This window comes from Oncorhynchus masou, unplaced genomic scaffold, assembly GCF_036934945.1.
Source record: "Oncorhynchus masou masou isolate Uvic2021 unplaced genomic scaffold, UVic_Omas_1.1 unplaced_scaffold_973, whole genome shotgun sequence".
Lineage (NCBI taxonomy): Eukaryota > Metazoa > Chordata > Actinopteri > Salmoniformes > Salmonidae > Oncorhynchus > Oncorhynchus masou.
Genome location: NW_027016239.1, coordinates 207,048 through 218,440, shown reverse-complemented (window position 1 = coordinate 218,440; position 11,393 = coordinate 207,048). Strand labels below are relative to the sequence as shown.

At 45.3% G+C, this 11,393-nt stretch overlaps 1 long non-coding RNA gene across 1 annotated transcript; it reads left to right on the top strand.

Annotated features, from left to right (window-relative positions):
* The first annotated feature begins 7,644 nt into the window (after positions 1-7,644).
* On the top strand, positions 7,645-10,045 carry LOC135538490 (uncharacterized). The gene is made up of 3 exons (XR_010455431.1): positions 7,645-7,730; positions 9,265-9,388; positions 9,537-10,045. It is a non-coding gene; the product is annotated as an uncharacterized LOC135538490 (long non-coding RNA).
* Positions 10,046-11,393: the final 1,348 nt, after the last annotated feature.

Genomic DNA, 11,393 nt, shown 5'->3' with positions numbered 1-11,393 from the left:
TTTAGATCATTTTAATAAAAGTAACAAATAATTAGAGAGCAGCAGTAAAATAACAATTGCGAGGCTATATACAGGGTGTACCGGTACAGAGTCAATGTGCGGAGGGCACAGTTAGTCGAGGTAATAGAGGTAAATTGACTATGCAGAGAGTAGCAGCAGCTTAAAACAGTGGGGGTGCAAAAAGTCTGGGTAGCCATTTGATTAGCTGTTCAGGAGTCTTATGGCTTGGGGGTAGAAGCTTTTAAGTCTTTTGGACCGAGACTTGGCGCTCCGGTACCGCTTGCCATTTGGTAGCAGAGAGAACAATCTATGACTAGGGTGGCTGGAGTCTTTGATAGTTTTTAGGGCCTTCTTCTGACACCGCCTGGTATAGAGGTCCTGGATTCCAGGAAGCTTGGCTCCAGTGATGTACTGGGCCGTATGCACGACCCTCTGTAGTGCCTTGCGGTCAAAGTCCGACCAGTTTCCATACCAGGCAGTGATTCAACCAGTCAGGATGCTCTTGATGGTGCAGCTGTAGAATTTTTGGGGGATCTGAGGACCCATGACAAATCTTTTCAGTCTCTTGTGGGGGAATAGGCTTTTTTTTAGGTTGTGCCCTCTTCACGACTCTTGGTGTGTTTGGACCATGATAGTTTGGTGATGTGGACACCAAGGAACTTGAAGCTCTCAACCTGCTCCACTACAGCCCCATCAATGAGAATAGGGGTGTGGTTTGTCCTCCTTTTCCTGTAGTCCACAATCATCTCCTTTGTCTTGATCACATTGAGGGAGAGATAGTTGTCCTTGTGTTACGCACGCCTCTATGAAGAGGGAACGCAACACCCTGCTACAACTAAACTCTCCGTGAAGTGAAAAAGGTATGGACTGTAGGTGCAAGAAAGAATGACAACAGTCAGAATGTGGTACCGTTTACCAGGACTTTATTCCTTCACACAGTAATATGGGGAAAAGGGGCTGGACGGAACCAAAGCAAAGAAAGTAAATCTCAAAGCCCCCCCTCTCCTATCTTACCTAATTTAGCACCACCTGGTGCCCTAACCAAAATACAAGGGGGTGGTCCGCCCAGGTCTTACCTAGTGTGCCTAGACAGCGAATATGCTACGGTTATATGTATGCCCGCGGGCCTCTTGCCTAAGCACTCCCTAGGTGCCTTCCCCTTCCCCCTGGGAACAAATGAAACAGAATATTAAACAATTTCACAAACAAACTAAGAAACAAAGGACATCAAATAGGCTCTATCTGAGCAACAAACTCACAAAACATACCAACTCTCAGCCCAGCAAAATCTAGCAAAATCTCTGCAATGACCTCCCAGCAAATCTCTCTCCTGAACAGAACACTGGCATTTATATAGCTTCAGAATGAATGGGTAATTGGAGACAGCTGCGTCTTGACGAGGGGGCGGGGTCAGCTCTCAAATTAGCCATGGAGTCGACCAATCAGCTGCTTGAGGGATTTCAGGAAGCCATTTCCTAAAATAAACACATGCAAATACACAAACTACAACACATAAACTGGGGAACGTAACACCTTGCACCACATTGTCAGGTCTCTGACCACCTTTATAGGCTTTCTCATCGTTGTCGGTGATCAGAATCACTGTTGTCATCGGCAAACTTAATGATGGTGTTGGAGTCGTGCCTGGCCGTGCAGTCATGAGTGAACAGGGAGTACAGGAGGGGACTGAGCATGCACCCTCGAGGTGCCCCCTGGTTGAGGATCAGCGTGGCGCGCCCGTCAGGAAATCCAGGATCTAGTTGAAGAGGGAGGTGTTTAGTCCCAGGGTCCTTAGCTTAGTGATGAGCTTTGAGGGCACTATGGTGTTAAACACTGAGATGTAGTCAATAAATAGCATTCTCACATAGTTGCTCCTTTTGTCCATGTGTGAACGGCAGTGTGGAGTGCAATAGAGATTGCATCATCTGTGGATCTGTTGGGCCGGTATGCACATTGGATTGGATCTAGGGTTTCTGGGATAATGTTGTTGATGTGAGCCATGGCCAGCCTTTCAAAGCACTTCATGGCCACAGACGTGAGTGCTACGGGGTTGGTTGTCATTTAGGCAGGTTTCCTTAGTGTTCTTGGGCACTGGGACTATGGGTGGTCTGCTTGAAACATGTTGGTAGTACAGACTCAGACAGGGAGAGGTTGAAAATGTCATTGAAGACACTTGCCAGTTGGTCAGGGTATGCTCGGAGTATACGGTCTGGTAATCCGTCTGGCCCTGCGGCCTTGTGAATGTTGACCTATTTAAAGGTCTTACATCGGCTGCGGAGAGCGTGATCACACAGTCATCCGGAACAGCTGATTCTCTCATGCATGTTTCATTGTTACTTGCCTCGAAGCGAGCATATTATTTAGCTCATCTGGTAGGCTCGTGTCACTGGGCAGCTCTCGGCTGTGCTTCCCTTTGTAGTCTAATTGTTTGCAAGCCCTGCCACATCTGACGAAAGCGTCAGAGCCGGTGTAGTACGGTTCGATCTTAGTCCTGTATTGACATTTTGCCTATTTGATGGTTCGTCTGAGGGCATATTGGGATTTCTTATAAGCGTCCTGTTGTATAGCACACTGTATTATTATACAACTAATATAAGTACAGGACATGAGGCGGAGTAGAAATGAACGTGGGAATTGTTTAATGCATTTCACAGGAGAACATTCCAAGCATTTCAATGTAGGTAAGCAAGGGGGGTTACAGGTGCCTAAAGGGACAAAACTAGAATATCAATACACAACATATTCCTCCCCCTCTACCTCTGGTGACCCATTAGGAAAAAGTAAATATTCACTGTTTTGCCTATTGTTTTCTTTTAATATAAGTTCTCTTCATGTAAATAAATGAACTTTTCAGATGTTTAACCTTTTCTAAACTAGGGATAGAGGTAGACTGCCTTAGTCCCCAGACTTAACCCTGGGGGTGTCTTCTTCCCTGATGTTGAGTTAGTCTGAACTCAACCTGTCAGGGGGTATTCTTTCTCTTGCAGGGTAATGACGATGTACAGTTGAGTCTACAGTCACATTATCTCTGAGTCTGAGTGGTGATGGTGTATTCCCAGACTGGGTGCAACAGTACCCTGAGTAGGCACTCTGGCTGGTTCAGGTGAGTCTGGAGCACTTTCCACATTTGTAGGTTGCTGCAGTGGATGTTCAGGTGAGAGCTCGTAGTCATGTTACGTCTCCAGTAGCTGATCTTGGTTTGTCACTTGACAGGAGTCATCTCTTGAGGTTGGTTCCTGGCAACAGTTGATCCACTTGTATCCTCCAGATGATGTTTTCCGGTGTGGGAACTGTGTAGGACACAGGTCCTGTTTGTGCAACCACTGTGGCTGGTATTTGGACCTTTGCAGTAGTTCCGAGCAAGAACTCTCTCTCCAGCTATGAAGCTTATGTCTTTCGCTTTGCTCCGTCTCTCCACCTGTGCTCTCTGTTGTGTCTGTACAACCTGTCTCGTCTTTGGAGGTCTCAAGAGGTCGAGTGCGTGCGGCTGTCTTTTCTTCATGGCTGACGCGGGTGATACGGCGCTGACTTGACGTGCTGAATTCCATTTGCTTCCATGAATGACCGGAACTCTTCAGACACCAGTTGCTGGGGCCATTAACACTAACGAGTTGCGTTGGCAGAAGCCGAAGTGACTGAAGATTGACCGTAGCTCTTCGATTGTTCTCTCCGCTGAGGTGCTCTTCATCACTGTGACCTCAGGCCATTTGCTGTGTGCGTCAACTGCGACTAAGAACATACGATCCTCCAGTGGGCCTGTATAGTCTGTGGACTCGCTGCCAAGGCTCCTCTGGGAAATCCCATGGGTGTAGTGGTGCTAGCTGAGGCATTTTCTCATCTTTTGACATGCAGAAACATGACTTGACCTTGTCTTCGATAGCTGCGTCCAGACCTGGCCACCAAAAGTAGCTGCATACAATCTCCTTCATTCGCACCATGCCACAGTGCCCTGAATGGAGTTCTTCAAGCACCTGCCTTCTCAGTGGCGCGGTATGATGACTCGAAAACCCCATAGCAAGCATCCACACTGAACTGTGAACTTGTTTCTCCTCACGAGGTAAGGTTGTAGGCTGTCTGACATCTCTCCTTCTTTTCCACGAGTGACAATGTCCCGACCTCAGACATCGCTGGATCAGTGTAGGTGAACTTTTTCACTTGGACAGATGTAACTGGGCGCTCGTCACTTCCTTGAAGTAGAAGATTTCAGCCTGGGAGTGCTCAGTGTGTGCGACAGGTAGGGAAGCCTTGAGAGGCCGTCTGCATTGCAGTGCTGCTCAGACCTTCTGTACTTGATATCGTACTGGTGAGCAGATCACAATAACGGCCATCGCTGCATGTGGCTGGTTGCAAGCGACGGAATGTCGGTGGGGGACCAAAGATGGAGGTGAGGGGTCTATGGTCTGTCAGCAGTGTGAGTCGTTGGCAAAACAGAAACTGAATCTATTTCTTAACTCCAAACACAATGTCGAGTGCTTCACGCTCTCTGTGCATAATTGCTCTCGGCTTTACTTAAGGTCCGTGATGCGAAAGCAATTGGCCTTTCTTCACCTGATGGCATGATGTGTGAGACAACCGCACCAACGCCATAAGGCGATGCATCACATGCCAACCGTAATGGCAAGTTGGGGTTGAAGTGGGTTAGGGCCTCTGACTGAGCTAAGGCTGTTTTCACTTTCTTGAAGGCCTCCTCACATCTGTCTGTCCACTTCCACTGTTTGGTTTTGTTCAAAAGTTCATGCAGTGGCTTTAACATGTTAGCTAGGTTTGGCACAAACTTTGCGTAGTATGTCAGTAGTCCTAAGAATGATCTCAGCTGACTCACGTTCTTTGGGGATGGAGCTTCCGCAACGGCCTTCACCTCGATGGCGCCTTGTGGAGCCCCGAACTGTCGATGACGTGGCCCAGGTACTCAACAGAGGGCCGGAAAACTTGCATTTGTCCTTCCGGACCCTCAGACTGTACTCCTCCAATCTCTGTAGTGTAGCGTTCAGGTTTCTCTGTTGCTCCTGCCTCCTCGTCTATGCCGGTGATGAGTAGATCATCGAGGTAACATTGGACCCCAGTGAGCCCGCTCAGTATCTGGTCCTTGAAACAAGGCCGTAATTCATGGCTTCTGGTTGGGGTATGTACGTACAGTCATTGTGGGGACGACGTCATCGATGCACTTATTGATGAGGCCGGTGACTGATGTGGTGCCATCGGAAGAATCCCAGGAACATATTCCAGTCTGTGCAAGCAAAACAATCCTGTCGTTTCGCATCTGCTTCATTTGAGCACTTTTTTATTGACCGAGTCACCAAGTTTTTTCCCCCCTCTGGATGGACATTTAAACATGCTGGTAGAAATGAGGTCAAACTGATTTAAGTTTCCCTCCATTAATGTCCCCGGCCACTAGGAGTGCCGCCTCTGGATGAGCGTTTTCCTGTTTGCTTATGGCGGTATACAGCTCATTGAGTACGATCTTAGTGCCAGCATCGGTCTGTAGTGATGTGTAGACAGCTACCTAAAATACAGATGAAAACTCTCTAGGTAGATAGTGTGGTCTGCAGCTTATCATGAGATACTCTCGCTCAGGCGAGCAAAACCTTGAGACTTCCTTAGATATCGGGCACCAGCTGTTGTTTACAAATATACATAGACCGCAACCCCTTGTCTTACCAGAGGATGCTTTTCTATCCTGCCGATAGTGTAAAACCCGCCAGCTGTATGTTATGATGTCGTTCAGCCACGACTCTGTGAAACATAAGATATTACAGTTCTTAATGTCCCGTTGGTAGGATATATGTGCTTTTAGTTTGTCCCATTTATTTTCCAGCTATTGTACGTTGGCTAACAGTACGGATGGCAAGGCAGATTAGCCACTCGTCGATAAATCCTCACATGCCACCCCGATCTCCTTCTGCGAAATCTACATATTTTTTCCTTCAAATGACGGGGATGAGGGCCTGTACAGTGTGTCTGGAGTAAATCCCTCTCGTCTGACTCATTAAACAAAAATTCTTTGTCAAATTCAAGGTGGGTAATCACTGTTCTGATGTCCAGAAGCTCTTTTCGGTCATAAGAGACGGTAGCAGCATCATTATGTACAAAATAAGTTTCAATCAAAGCGAAAAAACAAACAAAATAGCATGGTTGGTTAAGAGCCAATAAAACGGCAGCCATCCTCTCTGGCGCCAGTACAACTTAACTTAACTAGTCCATGTTACGGGGAACAAAGGGAATTTGTTTTTCTGAAGGGGTTGGTCACAGATCTGCCAGTTCAGATCAAATCACACATTTTGTTGCCTGACTTAGGACTCAAAACAGTGACCTTTCAGTTACTGGACCAATTCTCTATCTTCCAGCTTCTAACACTTCTAGCATGGGCTTCCTAGGCAAAGTTCCTTTACACTATCCCATGTGCGTAGCAAACATGAGTCTGTCTTATGACCTGTTAATGAGGTAGTCCTACGTGCAACTTTAAAATCAGTGTCACCCTCAGCTCAAGAGGGCATTACCTCTTGGTCTAATGGTCAAGACACTGGTTTTTCCCATGGGAGGCCCAGGTACAGATCCTGACCATGAAATGTGCACACCTCTCCCAAAGCACAATTCCACTGCTTCCACCAATGTAGTGTTTTTTTGCAAACAGCAATGGTGTAATGCCCCTTTTTGTCTCAAACCCGGGTCTCCCTGCCCGTAGGCAAACAAATATATTTTAGTGAATTCAGGCAGTCGCCCCAAACAGGTTTTGGACCTGGGTCCATCAACTGTCAAGCCAACACCGTAAGTGCTACGCCAAGATGTCCAAACCTCTCGATGTTGTCGCTCTGTGTTGGATTAAAGTTGCTACAGAACGTGAGTCAGCTGAGACCTCCTTCCTTTGGGAGAGCATGCCCCCACACTTCTTTATAGCAAGTCTCTCACGTGTACATACATCTTTGATGGCTTCACAGGCACTTTCCCACTTCTGATACCAATGTAACAAATTTGGGGGTAGCTCCAACTGGGACTCGAACCCCGGTCCAGTGACTAGCAAGCCAACCTTATCCATTACACCAAAGATCAGCAGGTGGTAAGTGTTGGGTTAAGCTTACTACAATATATACATATATAGGGCAATGTGTGATCTGGGTGAGGCAGCATTGCCACTCGTGCTCCCAACACAATCTTTACCTTCTTAACCTTAACTAACCTAAAGTCAAATACATTTAGACAAACCACCATGTGAGCAGCAAGTTTAAGGTTAATGGAGTGAAGTGGGTAATGGGTAGGACCACCAGTATGAACTATATGTCTATGAATGTATTAAAAACATGGATGGATGCTCTTCATCAACACCATCTATTCTGTGAAACTAGATATCAGCAATCAATCAACAAGACTAATGAAATGGGGAAAATGAAGACATTAGAACTGCTAAAGGCAATATATTATATTCTGAAACCAATTTCTTACTGGTACATTTTGAACATGATCTGTCCATCCTGAGAGCGACGCTCTCTCTCCTCCCCTTCTCCTCAACTCTCTTTCTTTGCATGTGCTGGGGGCGAAGTTTCCCCGAGATACAGATCTAGGATCAGCTTCCCCTCCCCAAACCTAACAAGGACCATTAGCGGGGGGGGGAATTCAAACCTGATCCAAAGCCAGGGTCTATTTGGGGAACTTGTCCCCTCCCCCACAACACGACACGTGGATGCGGCTTCCTCAGTTCACCATGCTCATAAAGAAAACAGCAGTGTATTTCAGCTGTAAGTATTTTGCAGTTACTAGCGATATTATTTTAAATGAATTTACCTAGCTTCGTTATTATTCAACAATAACTCGGCCAATGTAGCTGTAGCGGGCTACATTTCGTCGATGCGTGGAAAAGTATTAGCTATGTTGTAGCATTATGTTAGCTTGCTAGCAGGTAGCTAGCGAGCCATTTTTCCTGGCTATACTGATAGGTTAATTAGCCAGCTAGCTGCTAAAGGTTGCTGGAGTAGACATTAATACATTTCAGAATGGATTATTATTGCATTATTTATCTTTGCAATGATGTCTTAGATGTTCTCAAATGGAAGAATGTTGTGTTGTGCATAATGTTAAATAACTCTATAGGACTAATGTTAAACTAGCTACTGGTAGCTAGCTGCATTGTAATGCAAATGTGGTCCGAGCTCGGTTGCTTTCCTGTGGCATGCCGAGTTATTTGCGCAAGTCACAATGTGAGACATTTTGTTTCGAGGTGATTGTATTTTGAAATGGCAGCTAGGGAAAGACATTTGGAATATTTCACTATTCAATATTGATATCCGGATGGTCCAATGACATTTTTTGTTTGTGAAAACATGTTTTATTTGCTGCAGGACTGGCAGAGACAGTGCGGTGCGAGATGAGAAGGTTTGATTTGGAGAGACAGTTGTTGCTGTCATAGGTAATATGTCATACTATACATGTATTAATGGCATGTCTATTTTAAAATTGTACTCTCAGAACACGGATTAAAGCAGGAATCTCTTTTGCCAAGGTATGTAGCCAACCGTCAACCACCACCTCATTTCCTGCATTTTAAAGTTGCTATCGGCAGTTGCAAAATCCATTTTTGAACCTGCAATTGAATGATATATACCCATTGATTCTTGAAGAATATAACTTGTAAATTCCTCATGAGGTTATTAGTTCAACAGTTGTACCCCATCAGAACTCAGCATATAAGCTTGTTTTACTTCAATGTGGGTAAACAAAGTAATTGTAAACAAACACTCTAAAGCCTCAAAACATGGTTAAACATGGATCAGTCCACTAATGGAAGGGAAATGTAGCCTCAAAATGAGCTCTTATTGGCAGAGAGATTTCAAACTCTTTGTAATTGGTCTATTAACTTAGACCACCTGGTGATGTCACCAAGCAAGCCAAAACTCCACCAATACAAAACCTGCTGATTTAGAATGTCTTATGTAGATTGAAAATACAATCAGCAACTATCAGGAAGTTACACTGATAAACCTTTTTTCATAGTTTCATCAGCTATTGTACAAATATGATACAAAACACCAGCTGAGTGACACCGGCTGCATCGGTGAGTATGAACCTGACAGCGAAAGCTTGAGTGACAGGTGTTCAGAACTCACACAGCCTGGTAATTCTGTGACGGTACACACCGGCTGCTTTCGTAAGCAAGGGAACATCCGCAGTCTACCGTCAAACTTATCAGGCTGAGCAAAAATGTAATGTCGTTGCTTGCTAATATGTGGATTTGTTGTTACTCTTATGTATGTTCCATCCTTTTGTGTTTTTCAGGCAAGCCTGGGAAAGAACTGAGAAAACGTACTAAAGAGTCAAGACAGACACCAGAAAGAGGCCCAAGAAGACTTGGACGCAGGAACAGAGGACAGCGAGGGATGTTCAGAACTCACTCAGTCCGGTAAGTTGGTGAGGGTACACTTCGAGACTGCTTACCTGACACGGAGGAAGTCTTTTCTTTTTATCTCCTCTCCTATACCTTCCCTATGCCCCCTCCCCTATTGTGTTGGACCGTCATGTGTTTTAATCTTTTCTTTGTTTGCGATTAGGTTTGGAGAATGACTTCTCAACCCAAGACTAAGAGCAGCTGTGAGAAAGCATCAGTTTGGAAGCATTTGGGAAAATGTAAAGTGCTAAAGAAGGTTCCCAGCAAAGAGGATTGACTGTTATGGGTCAGAGCCAGCTCTCAAAAACAGAACATGAAAAGACATGAAAACCTGGTGCACAACAAAATGCAAACAGAAAAGGCTCTCCGCAGCCGGTAAAAGGCTAGCATGCAACGAAGATGAAGTTCACACAGGTGAATGGGAGAGTTGTAAAAGACAAAACGCTTTTTAGACATAGCTCCAAAATGCAGGTGCAAGTTGAGCTCGTGAGCTAGATCTGCTCTTTTTTCATTTTTTTGTTTTGTGGTGGAAAACTTAGTGTGTCGAGCATAATACGTCAACCCTGTTACCAATAGACAAAGGGGCTAGACATTTTTTAGCAATTTTATTTTTTGCCTGAAACATCCAATTCAAAAGCTTCCATTCCCCGAGTCACAAGGAATTTATGCATGATTTAGCCTCCCGAGTGGCGCAGTGGTCTTAGGCACTGCATCGCAGTTGCTAGCTGTGCCGGTATAGGTCCTGGTTCGAGTCAGGCTCTGTCGCAGCTGGCTGCGACCCGGAGACCCATCAGTTGACGCACAATTGTCCCAGCGCTGTCCTGGTTAGGGGAGGGTTTGTCTGGCAGGGATGTCCTTGTCCCATTGCGCTCTAGCGACTCCTGTGGCGGGCCGGGCGCATGCATGCTGACACGGTCGCCAGGTGTACGGTGTTTCCTCCGACATTGGTGACATTGGTGTGGCTGGCTTCCGGGTTAGCGGGCATTTTGTCAGGAAGCAGTGCAGCTTGGCAGGGTCGTGTTTCAGAGGGACGCATGGCTCTCTACCTTCGCCTCTCCCGAGTCCGTAGGGAGTTGTAGCAATGAGACAAGACTGTAACTACCAATTGGATACCACGAAAATTGGAGAGATAAAGGGGTTAAAAGAAAAGAAAATAACAAAAAAATATAATATGAAACCCTGTTTTGGTCAGTCTTTACTTAATAGGCACATATTGTAGTCAATTTTTTGTTTAATCTCTTGAGATGGGTAACCGTTTTATATTTTTATATTTATTTATTTATTTCACCTTTATTTAACCAGGTAGGCAAGTTGAAAACAAGTTCTCATTTACAATTGCGACCTGGCCAAGATAAAGCAAAGCAGTTCGACACATACAACGACAGAGTTACACATGGAGTAAAACAAACATATAGTCAATAATACAGTATAAACAAGTCTATATACAATGTGAGCAAATGAGGTGAGATAAGGGAGGTAAAGTCAAAAAAGGCCATGGTGGTGAAGTAAATACAATATAGCAAGTAAAACCCTGGAATGGTAGATTTGCAGTGGAAGAATGTGCAAAGTAGAAATAAAAATAATGGGGTGCAAAGGAGCTAAATAAATCAAATAAATACAGTAGGGAAAGAGGTAGTTGTTTGGGCTAAATTATAGGTGGGCTATGTACAGGTGCAGTAATCTGTGAGCTGCTCTGACAGTTGGTGCTTAAAGCTAGTGAGGGAGATGTGTGTTTCCAGTTTCAGAGATTTTTGTAGTTCGTTCCAGTCATTGGCAGCAGAGAACTGGAAGGAGAGGTGACCAAAGAAAGAATTGAGAGAGATTTTCCTGCTGGAGCGCGTGCTACAGGTGGGTGATGCTATGGTGACCAGCGAGCTGAGATAAGGGGGACTTTACCTAGCAGGGTCTTGTAGATGACATGGAGCCAGTGGGTTTGGTGACGAGTATGAAGCGAGGGCCAGCCAACGAGAGGAGCGTACAGGTTGCAATGTTGGGTAGTATATGGGGCTTTGGTGACAAA